The sequence below is a fragment of the Hippopotamus amphibius genome, chromosome 2 (genome assembly GCF_030028045.1).
Source record: "Hippopotamus amphibius kiboko isolate mHipAmp2 chromosome 2, mHipAmp2.hap2, whole genome shotgun sequence".
Taxonomy (NCBI): Eukaryota; Metazoa; Chordata; class Mammalia; order Artiodactyla; family Hippopotamidae; genus Hippopotamus; species Hippopotamus amphibius.
In genome coordinates, this window is record NC_080187.1 from 97,139,570 (window position 1) to 97,155,427 (window position 15,858).

The 15,858-nt window shown below is 39.2% G+C and overlaps 1 long non-coding RNA gene across 1 annotated transcript in view; it reads right to left on the minus strand.

Moving 5' to 3' along the window:
- Nucleotides 1–15,858, minus strand: part of LOC130845051 (uncharacterized) — a 77,676-nt gene extending 61,818 nt beyond the window's left edge. Inside the window, exon 1 of the long non-coding RNA XR_009051316.1 lies at nucleotides 15,814–15,858. This is a non-coding gene — a long non-coding RNA (uncharacterized LOC130845051). The remainder of the gene's footprint in view (nucleotides 1–15,813) is intronic.

The following is a 15,858-nucleotide window of genomic DNA, read 5'->3' on the forward strand; positions in this document are numbered from 1 at the left end:
TTGTTCTTGTTAAATTCGAATACAATTAAAGTACTATTTATAGTGTGATTTTATGTATAATTCAAGTAAAATCAAACAGTAATACTATTTATAATACAATTATATAGTTACACTCCAGAGTATAACATGTATTTATTTCTCTCTATCCTTTTTTGTTTCTCATCCATATGCAGAGAGAGAGAGAGAGATTTGAAAATAAGCTAACCAAATGCCACCCTCATTTTGGGATAGGGGTGAATTGTTGCTTCTGTTTCTTCTTATATTTCTATATTTGTCAACCTTTTATGCATTATTTTAGTCACTTTTAAAATTTACATACAATAAAATTCACCCTTTTTGGTATACCGTTCTTTGAGTTCAGACAAATGCATAGTCATGTAACTGCCACCAAAATCAAGACATGCAAGAGTTTCATCACCTCACAAACTTCCCTCTTGAGCCTCCTTCCCATTCAACCCCTCCTCCCACCCTCTGGCCCTCAAACCACTAACCCATTTTCTCTTCCTATAATTTTGGCTTTTCCATAATTTCTTAGAAATGGTATAATTCAGTACATGTCTTTTGAGTCTGGCTTCTTTCACTCCGCATATGCTATTCGAGATTCAGCCACATTGTTGTATTACTGGTTTGTTCACTTTTAGTGCTGATTTGCATTGTATGGACATTCCACAGTCTGTTAATCCACTCACCAGATCAAGAACGTTGGGGTTGCTCCTATTTCTGTGATCATGAATTAAAACACTGTAAACATTAATGTACAGGTTTTTGTGTGAGGTTTTTGTGTGAATGTAAGTTTTCGCTTCTCTTAAATACCTAAGAGTAGGAATGCTAGTTCACATGGTAGGTATGTGTTTAATTTTATAAGAAATTGCCAAACCGTTTTCCAAAGGGGCTGTACCATTTTGCATTCCCATTAGCAACATATGAGAGTTCCATTTGCTCTGCTTTCTCATCATCATTTAGTATTGTTAGTTATTTGTGTATGATTATGTTTAATTTTTAGCTATACTGTTAAGTGTGCAGTGGCATCTCGTGGCTTTACTTTGCATTTTGCTGAGATTGAATTTTAAAAAAAGAAATGTGTCATTTTTAGAAAAAGTTATTGAAACTGTTAAAGAAAGATCATAAAAAAGATTTAGAGTTTTCAAAAAAGCGATATGATATTTTCACAGTTTTTGCTTTTGAAGTATGATGTGTAGACAAACTAGTGCCATGTTATCTTCTTTTCCTCAAGAGATTGTATTAGTCGCAGTTCTGCCACTTTGTAACGCTGAGACCTGATCCCCCAGGATCTGATGCCTCATTCAAAAAATGAGGGTTTGGACAACACTGACTGTTCTCAACTTTGGCTGAATATTAAAATCACCTGGAAAGATTTAAAAGTCCTGATGCCCTGGCCACACCCAAACCAGAAATTAAACTAAATCAGAATCTCCAGGAAGGGGACCCAAGTGTCAGTATTTTAAAGCTTCCCAGGTGATCCTACGGGCTACCAAGGTTGAGAATGGCTAAACTAATCTTTAAATTGCTTCAAATCTCCAAATTCTATTAGTCTAACTTCAGCTTTCTCAGGCATATCTAAGCTAGGTCCACTCTACTGGAGCTGGATAATTCTCTGTTGGGGGTGGGGGTAAAGGCTCTCTTATGCATCCCTTGCTTCTACCCACCCCGTGCCAGCAGCACACCCCCACCCGACATTGTGACAACCAAAAATGTCTCCAGACACAGCCAAACGTTCCCTCGGGGGCAAAATTACCCCCCTTTGAGAACCACTGCTCTACTGAACGTCACAGTACATCAAACACAATTCAGTGGCATTTAAAAGCTTTTATAATTCATAGCAATATTTTCTTCTGTGTTTTATCCTATCTACTAGTGTTTCCAACACAAATTTTTATTAAACAAATGAAAAAACTCTATTTCCGGACATTAATTTTGATGTTGCATTGCCAACAACCAGCAGAGGGCACCTCTAAAGACTGGCTGATACTTCTCATTTCTCCTGCGCTCCGGTCGGGGAGTGGTAAATTCAAGGCACAAGCTGGCAGCTCAGCCCCACCAGCCCTGAGTGTGGGATGAGGGCAGAGTAGGGAGGAAGACAGGACTGAGGGTTGAAGAAGAATCTGAGGAGACAAAAGATAACACAGGAGAGCCAGGGAGTTCGCAGGCCAAGCAGTCAGAGATATGGGCCACTGAACTGGAAATTCACTGTAGAAACTAAAAAGGTTTCCAGCTACATGGAGAGGCAGTGTCACTTTCAGTTTCCTGGAAAGGGCTGGAGGGGAGCTGGAAAACACCTAGACTTCTTCCTCTTTTTGCCTAGCCTAACCCAGCTGCCCCTGAAGAGGTGTACGTGACAAAGGCATGAACAACTTCTCCCTACCTGTGACCTTGTGGGAGAGCCCGAGATATCACGTTGCAGCTGCCACCATGTATCATAATTTAAAATTGCTATAACATATTCCACTCAGGGAATACTGTCTGGTTTTCTGGAGGGTCGAAAATTTCTATAGGTCTTCTCTCCAGGTTCCTGTCATGCTAGCTTTGCTATTATTTTCAGTAAAACACTGCCATTACTGTCTTCTTGAGAGCCATGAACTCTTCTAAAAATAGGTCTTCTAAAGTCAGCTTTGATTACACACTGCATCTCATTTACCAGCAGGCTTGATTTTCCCTCTCGCTTGCTTTTTTTCTGACACAACTTTGCAAACTCCTTTCAGAGGGGGCTTGGCCCGATGGTTCAAATAGCTCTAGCCTGACACCTCTCTAGTCTGTTCACAAAATCAGAGTGGTACCCATCTTACAGAGAACAACCACCTACCTAAAATCTCTCTAAAAAATAAATTATATTTTTTAGGTTTTTTTTCCCTGGCACACACAATGTTTACTGAATACATAGATGAACATGATTGGGCTTCTCAAGCAGACGAGAGGGACATTGGTTTCCACTTTGGATTAGATGGAGCACTGGGTGTAAGGACAGAGTTGGGCTGGGGAGCTGGAGTGGAATGACGGGAAAACTGGGGGCTCAGCTGTGAAGACAGAAGGTTGGGTAGGGATGAGGAGGACCAAGCTGGGGAGCTTTGAAGAGATGATCCATTCCATGGAGAACAGGAACTAAAACTTCACCACACATTCTGGCATATCCTGTTCTCCAAAATGTTTCTGTGATGTCATTTCCTCAGCAAAACTGCAAACTCCTTGAGAGCAGAGGTGGTGTCACCTCTTTCTTCCTCAGAGGAGGTGGCTCAGCTTTCACTTCCCTACCAAAGATGTAGCTAGTGGCAGTTCTCTGATCCGACCCCTCCCAGCAGGGCTAGGGAAGGCCCTTCCTGCTGAGTGCAGGGGAGAAGGTGTCTGCAGCAGGCACTGGACTTGTCGGATCCGGGCTCTGGGCAGCCTTGGGCGCGGGCTACAAGCTGCTGTGCGTTGCACTGGGTCCGGCCGATGCCTGCATGCTCTCGGATGGCACCATCCTTGCTTGGGACACCTGAGGCCCCCATGCCCTTCTGCTGGCCCGGGTTGGAGAGCTAGAGGGCAGCCTGATTCTGCTGTGTGAGGAGGGGGCAAGCCACCCCCCACCCCCCCTACCCCCAGCTCATCTACCCCCAGCTAGTGTGTCAGGCACCTATGGGACAGCAGCCTGAGTTAATGAGGGGGCTTGGTGGCATGAAATACATTTTTAAAATGTTAACAACATATAGACAATACCAAAAATTTGCAAAGTAGGGAACAGGTAAAAAAAAAAGGAGAAAATAATCAAAGTTGGTATAATTTGAGGAACAAGAAAAATCTTACCAGTCTGATATTCCATCATTCTAACTAAATCATTTGCATCTTCAAGGGTCTCTCTCTATATTTGAATACAATTATCTCTGGAGGTGAAGGATTTTGAACTTTAACCTCAATTATTCTTTGGAACAGAGTTTAATACACAGATTAAGAACATGGGCTCTGGAATCTAGCAGGCTTGGGATGAGTACTGGTTCTGGCACCTACTAGCTGTGTGACCTTGGGTAAACTGTTTAATCTCTTCAGGTGTCAGTTTCCAACACTAAAAAATGGGGATCATAATAATATCATTTGACTTAGTTATTCTGTGAGGGTTAAATGAAATAGTGCATGAAAATTCCTTAAGGAGACACTCTGGGGTCCATAGCATGCATTTTTGATTCCTGTATCTAAGAACTTTGTAATAAGGTCTCTTGAACATACATTAGGTTTTAAAAGTCCTAAATTCTTAATGAGGATTACGTATTTGGAATATCTTTATTTGCCAGTTTCAACATATATTCAGTTCAGTATAAAAGTTCCTAAAAGCAGTAATAACATATCAAAGTAGTCCAATACCCTATTTTACAGATGAATAAAGTTAATTACAGAGAGATTAAGTGCCTGACTCAAGAAGGTACAGTTGATCTCAGAGCTGGGAGAACTTCTATTCTTTAAAGAAAATATTGGAAACTTGGTTCTGAATCCATTTTTAAGCCAATTTCTTATTCCAAATATTGTTCATTCCAATTTAATAATGTCACTTGTTTCACAGATGACAAATCTTGGTAAATTATAAACCAGAAGCTTTGAGGTCACTTGGGCCCAGATTTGAATGTTGATTCTGCCTTTTAAAGTAAAAAGGTAACTGTGACCTTGGTCTAGCCCAGTACCTGGCATACAGTCAATGATTAATATTGGTTGATAAAACACAAATTAATATTGTAAAGAATATTGGGCTTTCCTTATTTATATTTTTTAGTGAGAGTAGAGCAGAATATAAATATGCCCAATAGTGGATTATTTATGCCTAAAAGCTAAAAGACACTGCAGAGAAAATATTAGCACTTTGAGACAAAAGCTGGGGATAGACATTAAAGGACAGTCCAAGTGAACGATTATGTAATTTGGGAGGAATGTAGATTATCATTTAAGAGGTTGCAAGACACTCTGAGAGTCTGACACTCTACAAATGAATAGATAGATCAAATGGGAGGCTTTGTTGGTACAAACATCGCAATATTCGAATGATTTGTCTTTGGTCTCAATTTCAGTATTTTTCCATTGGCCCTGCAGATACCTGGGCCAGTCAAAGATGATATCTTATTCTTCCTTTGGGAAGAATGCCAAATGTTTCAACACACTATTTTCAGCTGCTTAGTGGTACTTCGACTCAAGACTTTCACCTGGCCTAGCTGGTCAGAATGTGATAGAGGAGCATCACTTTAACAGCAAAGAAAGAGAAAATATGCTCAATGTCCATATTTGGTTAATGATGGTTCATTTAATTATGGTACACCCAGGGACTGCCATGCAGCCTTTAAAAGAATGACGTAGATCTACCTCAGCTACTACGGAAAGACATCAGTAACAGATGTCGTTGGGGCCTAACCTCAGCTGCAGCTGTGGGGACAGTTTCTATGCACGCTGAAGGCTTCCCAACTCAAGCACCAGCTGCAATCTCAAGCTCTCTTCCAGAGTTTCCGTCAAAGCTGAGAAGTTTTCTCAGCCCTCCCAGAGAGGACTAGAAGTGCAGGAGAATTAACCTCTTGAGGCAACCCTCAGCAAATGGGGTTGACTTCTGTGTTTTGTAGGGACAATTCTGAAGTGCATTCTACATGGTTTCTTAGAGTCTCCATGACACTGGTCCCTAGGCCCACTGTACTAGCAGGCCCAAAGATCCTGCTTTTATTGGTTTGCTCTCCTCTATAATATTCTTCCCAATATTTCATTCCAGCTCCTTGGAAAAAAAACAGAAAAAGGAAGGGAGGGAGGGAGGGAGGGAAAGAAGAAAGAAACATAGAGGGAAGAGAGAGGGAGGGAGGAAGAAAGAAAAAAAGAGACAGGTTTATTTATTTTCTTTTTTCTTTTTCGGCTGCACAGCACAGCTTGCTGGATCTTAATTCCCCGACCAGGGATTGAACCCAGGCCCTGGCCGTGAAAGTGACGAGTCCTAACCACTGGACCACCAGGGAATTCCCGATAATGGTACCTTTTGATGATCAGAAATTTTTTATTTTAATAAAATCCAATTTATCCATTTTTTATTTTATGATTTGAATATGTCCTCCCATGTTCTTTTAGAAGCTTACATAGTTCTGATATCACATTCAGACCTGTGAGTTATTTATCTCTATATATCCATATAGGTTATCCATCTTAGTTTACGTACAGGAAGCTTGCTCATGCACCTCAGTGACTCCCATGAGAACATTCCCAGGTTGTTGGAGGATAAAAGGCACATGGGGCACACCTAAATTACATGAGTTGTCCCATCCAAGAACATTCTAGGTGAGCCAGTGGCCTCCCACACATGTGAGCAAGTCCAGCCAAGATCACTTAAGCTCAACCTCAATCAGGTAACTACACAGACACCTGCAACTAAATAAATGTTTACTTTGAATGCTTCTGAGAGTTTGTCATTCTTTGTTCTGAAACATAATTGTGTCAATAAATAATTGATACCTAGAAGTGTGGTACAGCTGTAGCAAAACCTAAAAATTGTGGCACTTAGCTTGAGAAATGTGACCCATGTTTTGTGGTGGAAAAATACTTGATAAAAGCACAGAATGTGATAACTTAAAAGACAAAAGATGTACCCAATGAACACTGGGAGCAAAGAGATTTTAAGGAAGGATATTGAAAGTAGTATCAAGTGGCTCTTACTAGCTGCTGCAGATAAATAAGCCACCTCAAGAAAGTGAAGAACTGAGAAAAGAACCAGCCAGTTTCCAGGCAGAATTTATACAGAATCTAGAGGGGCCAGAATTTGCTAAGTTGTAAAGTAAAATTGTTTCTCATGTCCAGGTTTTCAAGGCAGTAAATGGATTTCAAATTAAGAAATAGCCTCAGGAAAAAAAAAGAAAGGAAGGAAAGAAGGAAGGAAGGAAGGAAGGAAGGAAGGAAGGAAGGAAGGAAGGAAGGAAGGAAGGAAGGGCGAGCCTCAGGATATAGGCCAAAACAAGGATAGGGCTGTGAGACTTTTCTTGGGACCTCTGAAAAATGCAAGGTAGTAGACACAGTCAGTGGGACAGAAAGGCACCTGGGCCTCCCAGCAGTCTGATGTTCCCAAATTAGCACTGATTCAATTCAAAAGAGTGGTATGTTCCCAAAAGAATTTGATGTATGTTTTTCAAAACATGCAGTTAAGTCAAGTTATATAAAACACACAAAACACTGAGATAGCTGTAATGGAAAAAGTGCCACCAGATAAAACTAAATGGGATGGAGAGTGTTCAAAATGTAAAAAGGCCTCTCAGCCTCCTTCTCTGGACTGGAAGCAGACAGAAAACACTGTTCAGAGAGCACACTCTCTAATATCCTCCTCAGAAGAGGTCAAGGTGAGCAATGGAAGATGTGGAGCCCTATCAGAGAGCAAAGCCAGCAACTGTGGAGAACAGGCTTGCAAATCATTCCCAGGTAGCAGAACCAGGGTCTAATTAAAAAACATTTCCCATCCCCAGACTAGGGGAATCTGGCAGTATTTTCCCAGCAGGATTTCAGAGCTACTATGGACCAGTAACCACTATGTGCAATCTTTTCTTCTACTTTGGGGATAGGAGTGTTTACTGCATTTATCTTGTCCCTGTCTTACCACTTCAGGTGAGATAGGTGGTAGCAGATAACTTTTTTTTTCTTTTGGTGCACAAGCCTACATCAAGAAGAATCATATCCAGAGTTGCTGTAACTCATGAGAACCTGGACTTCAAGCACACTTCCATGATTGGATAAGACTTTTGGAGGTCTTAGTACGGTTTGAACATACTCTACATGCGAGAAACACTTGAATAATTTTGGCCAAAGGGAAAACCTGATGTTATAAAAATGACCCTAATTCTTTACTCCCACCCCCCGTCATCCACACCCTTTGCTTTGTATTATAACTTTTTAGTGCTCTCTCACTCTAACTCCAAAATCAGTAAAGTGACTTGATTTGGCAATAAGGTATTATCAAATGTGACACAAGGAAAGGCTTGAAAAGTGTCTGCATGTTCAGGTTTGCTCCTTCTCTTGTATCTTGCCTCACCTAAGTCACCCTAATAATCTCTGTAATCCCAATAGCCAGCCAATCCCTAGAAATGTAAGCACGCACAGCCAAGATCAGCAGAGCCACCTTGTCAGCTTGCAGTCGATGACAGATACACAAGCAAGCCCAAGCAAGATCGGGTGAACCCAGTCTAGGTCAGCTGAACTCGCAGACTAAGCTAAGTAAAGATGTATTGTTATATTAATCCACTGAAGTTTTGTGATTGTTTATTATGCAGCATTACTGTGGCAATAGATAAATGATACAGATTCTTTGTAGAAACATTCAGGAGTAACTAGTAACTTTCTAAAATCAAATAAACAGAGTCATTTACTTTGAGGGAACTTTTCACTTTGCTTCTTATCACTTCTCAGTCCTCAGGAAAAGGCTTATTTAGCTCATGTAACACAGTTATGTGTATTAAAGGCTATAAAGGTTTGAGTAATTCCAGAACAAGTTAGCATTTTCTATCAGTTTTTCTGGTGTTTTGGTCTGGACTTAATTGGGATATGTATTAGAATAGGATGCAGGGTTTGCCTTTTAACTATACCATTATCATGGACAACATTTTTACTAATGAGGCTCTTGACAATTTGTAGGCTATCTTTACAGTTACAAGAGATGATCTGGGATTGAATGTGAAATTCACAGTGTTAAAAGAACTTCTCTGTCTTTGTCCAAGCTGTCGCCTCTCACTCCACTGGTCTCCACCATCATCATCAACTGCACCACAAACAATTTCTCTAAGTGTTTAGTATGTAACAGGATTCTGCTAAATGCTTTACGTACATGTCTTCATTAATCTTTGCAAATGTCTTGTGAGGCAGGCAATATAACCCTCATTTTATACATAAGAAAATTGAGGCTCAGTTTCCCCCTTCCAATGTCACCACCTCCAATTCTTCCCTTAAGCTTCACCTCAACCATCACTTCTTCTAGGAAGCCATCCTTGATCTCCAGTTTGAGTTTGGTGGTACCTCTAAACTCCTCTGGTAACTTTTGCTTCTTGATTATTACACTCATCACATTGTAAAACCAGAGTGATGTCTTTCTATGCTTATATGGCTCTTCCCAGACTCTAACCTCCTAGAGGGCATGGACTACATCATATTCACTGTTGTACTCCTAGTGCTGTCACAGAATCTGGTATAAAGTAAGTGCACTATAGATGTTGAACTGGTTTGCGGAAAAGGAAAGAGATGACATGGAAAACTATTAGGCCCAGAGCATACACATACCCCAAACCACAAAATCCATGAAGGACCAACTAAAAGCTCTCAATCTGATTAAACAGTTCAGAAACAACTGACTGATACCCTTTGCCTCTAGCAGCACAGCAGGGATCTCCACAGCCAGACCACCACAGATCAGAGGCCAGGGTCCCTGTGCTAGAGCTGGCTAGAAAATACTTAGACTCTATCAAAGAGTCGCTCTTGGTACCCTGGTCATCATGTTTCCCCAGAGAAAAGAGGGACACTACACTATCCAGAGAGACTCCCTTCATTGCACCTCACAAGTTTAATAGCTTTTAATAAGATTAAAAGTGGCCTGATTGTCCATTTGCCTCTGTAAAGGGGAAGGAATTTGAGTACTGATTCTGTGCCAGGTACTGTCCTACATAATTTTATTTTACTTAAAGGCAAGTATTGCTACAAACTCAGAGAAACTGCTGACTGCATTAACTGCAGAGAACAGGACTGTTTTCAAATTTCCTGTCTTCCCTGGTGGGAATTTTGTGGACCATCATGCTGAGAGCAATTTATAACAATGATGCTTCACTAGCCTGTAATTCTTTTTATGACTTCACCTCCATACCAGCTCGGTTTAGTTTTAAAAATCCAAGACTTTGACATTTTCCTTTTTAGTCTCCCTCTTACACATCTCTTAAATTGAGATATTCTGTGCCCATTTTCTCTGAATCTAAATTAGATGTACCTCTCCTTTGTATTTTTCTTTGAGAAGAGAGTTTTAGGTAAAAAAAAAAAATTCTAGATGGCTATGCTTTTTAGCGTGAAATATCTGCAGATGATTTTATTTTTCCTAGTTTAATTTCTCAAGTCCAAGTTAACTTGGAACTAATTGCTCTTCCCAGACTGAAGTATTTCCCAATACCTCACAGGTCCTTTAAGGTTTTTTTTCCCCTATAATCTTAGATAATTTTCTCTTTGAGTTACCAAATTGGTGCAAAAAAGGAGTTCAAAAGTCTGGGTCATATATATGTTAGGATATAGCTAATTCCTTTGGCTAGCTGGATCCAAAATTACCTTGGCTCTTCCTTTTTAAATAGGGAAACCACATGGTTTTGGACAAAGCTAAGGAACCAATACAGTCCAATTTGGAAATCTAGTGGAAAATTAACTAAGAAAAGCCTTTGTTCTTTTCCTTGATATTTTTTTCTTCCTGGATTTCTACCTTTTCACTATTTGATATGTAAGGAATTGTGCATCAAGTTGGAGGAGGGTAGCAATACCCAAAGAAATATCCCAATTCAATATCCTCTTTCCCCAGATGAACAAACTTAAAATTTTTAAAGCCTCTAGCAATTCACAGAAATAAGTGTTAAACAGGGACAGATATCTAATGTTATCAATTTTCTTCCAAAGCAACACAAGAAAAGTCATCTTATCAAAAAGAATGCAAATTAAAGAGAACAAATAAACATTTACTTACATTTTTAGAAACTCTTAAGATTCTCTATCAAAAGGTGTTTTTTAAAAAACAGCACTTGGGGACTTCCCTGGTGGCGCAGTGGTTGAGAATCCACCTGCCAATGCAGGGGACATGGGTTCAAGCCCTGGTCTGGGAAGATCCCACATGCCACAGAGCAACTAAGCCCGTGTGCCACAACTACTGAGCCTGCGCTCTAGAGCCCGAGAGCCACAACTACGGAGCCTACCTGCTGCAACTACTGAAGCCCATGTGCCTAGAGCCCGTGCTCTGCCACAAGAGAAGCCACTGCAATAAGAAGCCCACACGCCACTAGATAAAGCCCACATGCAGCAACGAAGACCCAACGGAGCCAAAATATAAATAAATAAATAATTTTAAAAAATAAAAAACAAAATAAAATCAACCGATTAGCAACCCTTAAAAAAATAAAACAATTAAAACAGCACTTGGGAATCTCGAGCAGTTAGAGCAAGGATAAAAAACATATTAAACATGAAATAAGTTAAGCTCAATGGTTCTTTTATTACAGAAAGCAGGGAAGTTTTAACACTAGTTGTATCCTAGGGATTAGTACCAAGATTGATTACTTAATATTATATATATATTAGTTATGTATAACTCTTCCACATGATGAAATGCTAATTAGATGGGAATAAACTAAAGAAAGTGGTCTCAAGGCTTTGAATCAAAACAGAGAGCATAACCTTGTTTTTCCACAAAAACATGATGCATTTGCCAAACCTGAATGGAAAGGACTCTTCAACTGGGCTCCAAGACTCTCTGGGCTTGAGTTCATGTATCTAGGTTCAATTTCTGGCTCTGCCATTTATAAGCTGTATGACCCTGTATGACCTTGTGAAGACAATAAGAGACCTACCTCTGAGTGATACAATATGTGTTAAGCAACTAGCATAAAGCTTTGCACATAGGAAGTTTGCAATAAATATTAACAATATTATTTCATAACTGCCTGGAACTGGGTGAGAAAACAAGGTGCTATACTTGTGGTTCAGAAGAAGATAATGAAGAGGTGTGCCCCAGAGAAAAAGGGATGAGCTGAAGACTCCAAGGGAAGAGGCTGAAACAAAAACCTGGGTCAGTTCCAGGCAACCATGGAAGAGAAACAGGAAAGCAGAGTGGGAAAAGTGATTCCAGAAATGGCTGAGCTAAAGACCCAAGTCAGAAGTCAAAATGAGAAACCAAAGGTGATGGTAAGATAATGGCAAGTCAGTTTTTAGGAGTCACAGTCAAGGAGTTAGGACTCAAAAATCCAGGGGAAGGTGCATTAACAGATTCCCTGAATAAAAAAAATAATTCCTCTGAGGCAGTTCAACATTTACTGCTGTTGAAGACACGAAACTCCAGTAGCTTTGAGTCCATAACAATTTCTACATCAAGGCATTTCATTTCACTGAGGTAACATCACTGAGTTAGAAAACATTTAGGGAAAAAAACAACCAAAATGATTCATAGAAAAGGGATTAGAAGTCCTCAGTCTGCATATTAAATGCAAAAAGTTAGCCACAGTGGTGTATTTGGTAGGCTAAATAAACTTATTTACCAAATTGAGAATATTCACACCATATAGGACAGGCTTCTCAAACTTTCTGTGATGAAGGGCCAGATTTTGTTATCTGTTTGATGCTTTGTTTTCCCAGTCAATTCTGAACCATTATGTAGCCTGACTACATATGAGTAGTTCGCAGCTTACAACACATGCAACTCACCAAGTGAATTCAACTCCTACAGTTGTCTCTCCTCTGTTCAAAAAAGTAGAGTCCACCGATCATGTGCTTGATATCTCAAAAATGTCACTTTATAAATAAAAGTTTCTAAATGTTAACTCCAATTTTGGACTAGCTGTAGGCTAATAAATAGTTCATAGACTAGCACCAATCTTTAGACCAACACTTGAATAAGCCGGTACTACTCTGGAGAGCTTTAAGCCAAATAATTGGGTCAGGAATAAGAGATAGGAAAATCCTGAATTTAGAGGTATGTTGACCTCCAGTTTAATATGGCTAACTAAATGCTTGTGTTTCTTCTCATTCCCAATATCCCACTAGAATGACAGAAGAAATACAAACATAAAAATGACTTCAAGGCAAAGATAGAAAGGAGAAGGCAAGGGGGCATAGGTTGTTATAAAGCAGATTGATAATGAAGCCTACTAAACTTAAAGACAACAGAAAAGACACTCGCCCCAAAATTAGCTTCCCAAAAGAACCCTGGAATGCCTCAAGATTAGAGATAATAGGATGGGGGGAAAGAGTGAGCTTTGAGCTTGGTAATTTATTAATAGTGGCGTAGTAAATAGTACTGATTGCCTACAGCACTCATTTGCTCCTTCTTCCTAATGGAACCCCCATTTTGTTTCACTCCTCCCCCAAACAGGGGGAGGTTGGAAGACCAACCCTCTCAGCTTCAAGGGTGGGAGACTTTGGTCTAAGTGCAGTCTCATGTCTCATGTTCAGGAATAAGCATGTGACTCAGAAGTGGCCAATGAGACAAGTGGATATTTGCTGGATAGAAAAAATGTGCTGACTGTCAAAAAATAGACAACCTACAACAGAGGGTTAGGATGAAGTTAACATTGTATATAGGAAAAACTGAGAAACCAACAGAATCTGGGCCTTTGATAACACTGTTGAACTTCTCAATCAACCAGTTCTGAGGCACATCCTCTGGTTGGGTTTGCTCTTAGAGAGACAATATACTTCCTTATTGTTTAAGCCAGTTTCATTTGGGTGCTCTATATTTGCAGCTGATAGCATTATAATATGATATGAGTGGTAATAGCTATCTAATTCTTTTTTTCTCAGAGTAAGTGATTATGGCCTTTGCTCCAGAGTAGAGTTTCTGAAGATAAAGATTCCCAGAAAAGATGCCAGTCCCTGAGAAGTGGGACAGTGGCCCAGCAAAGCAGTGGCTTCCATCTCTGCACCCAGAAGAGAAGATACTACACACAGGAAGCCTGCCCCATCAGATGTTCCTACCTCCATACCCCTCCAAAACCAGTGTATCTGGGCAAAATATTTCCAAATCATGTATTTAATAAGGGATTAATTATCCAGAGTATATAAAGAACTTCTACAACTCAACAACAACAAAACACAAACAACACAATTCAAAACTGGGCAAAGCACTTGAATAGACATTTCTCCAAAGAAGATATACAAGTGGCCAAAAAGCACATGAAAAATGCTCAATGTTACTAGTCATTAGAGAAATGCAAATCAAAATCACAATTAAATACCACTTTACACACATGAGCATGACTATAATAAAGAAAATAAAATGGAAAACAACAAAGTGTTACCAAGGATATGAAGAAACTGGAGCCCTGGTGCAACTGTTAGTAGGAATATAAAATGGTGCAGCCACTGTGGAAAACTATAGCTGTTCCTCAAAATTTTAACATAGAATTACCATATGATCTAGTAATTCCACTTCTAGGTATATACTCAAAAGAAGTGAAAGCAAATAGATAACTAATAAGAACCTACTGTAGAGCACAGGGAACTCTACGCAATACTTTGTAATAGCCTCTATGGGAAAAGAATCTTAAAAAAAATAAAGAGTGAATATATGTACAACTGATTCACTTTGCTATACACCTGAAACTAATACAATGTTGTAAATCAACTATACTCCAAACACTTTTTTTTAAAAAAGAAGTGAAAGCAGACATTTGAGCAGATACTTGCACATCAATGTTCACAGTAGCATTATTCACAATAGCCAAAAGGTGGAAACAACCCAAACGTCCATCAACAGATGAACAAATAAACAAAATGTGTTATATACATACAATGGAATATTATCCAGCCTTAAATTAAAAAGGAAGGAAATTTTGATATATGCTACAATATGGATGAATACTGAAAACATTATGCTAAATGAAATAAGCCTGACACAAAAGAACAAATATTGTATGATTCAATTTATATAATGTACCTAGAAGAGGCAAATTCATAGACAGAAAGTATCATAGAGTTTACCAGGGTCTTGGAAATAAGAGACTAGGGAATTGTTTAATGGGTACAGAGTTTCTGTTTGGGATATTTTAAACGTACTGGAAGTGGATAGTGGTGATGGTTGCATCATATAGTGACTTCACTTAATGTCGCTGAATTGTACGCTTCAAAATGGTTAAAATAGTAGATTTTACCTTATGCTTATTTTACCACAATTACAAACAACAAGCAAACAAACAGTGGACCCAGGGTTCTTGTAAAAGAATCTGCAGTCACTGTCAGCTAAAGAGGGATCTCATTCAGGATAAGGAAAAACACTGTAGTTACCAATACAGGTTAAACAGGGAGAACTTTAATTGTACTTCATATCCACAGAAATGGGGTGACATAAAGGAACACAATGCTATAAAAAGTAAAAAGAGTACAAGCAAATCAAATATATCATTGCCAAAATTAAAAATTCCACATTGGGCTGAATAGCTGAATGGAGACCACTAACGAATGAATGGGTGAACTGGCAGCAAAAGCAGAGGGATTTTCCCAGAATGCAATGCAAAAAGGCAAAGAGAAAAAAGTATACTAGAAAAGTTTAAAGACATGAGAGATATATCCACAAGTCCCACTGTCAGTATAATAATAGGCGTTTCAGAAAATGAGGAGAGATTAATCAAGGAAATTACAGGAGAAAATTTCCCTTAGTGGATACTTGAGTCTTCAGGTTGAAAGAAGGGCACATCAAGTACCAATCAGGAGGGGAAAAACACATTTAGACCTATCTTGGGAGGACGTATAACTTCTAAGAAAAAGAGAAATTGAAAAGCTTCCTGTAAGAGAAAGGAAAGGAAAAGAACACCTATGAAGGACTGAGAACAAAATTTGCATCAGAATTCTCATCTGCCACAGCGAATGCCAGAAGACAATGACACACTTTCTTCTCAATTCTGAGAGAAGAAAATTTTGAGCCCCAAATTATATACTTAGCCAAACAATCACTCACAAATATGGGCGAAATAAAGGTGCTTTTAGATATGAAGGAACTCATAAAGTTTACACTCCATGAACTTTGACCAAAATAATTACCTGAAGACAAATAAATGAACACAAGAAAAGGCCATGAAGAACAAAATGATTATTAATAGTTATAGTTACTTCAAAGTTGTTGTTGATAAAATGCTCCTGAAGCCTGTGGTGGAC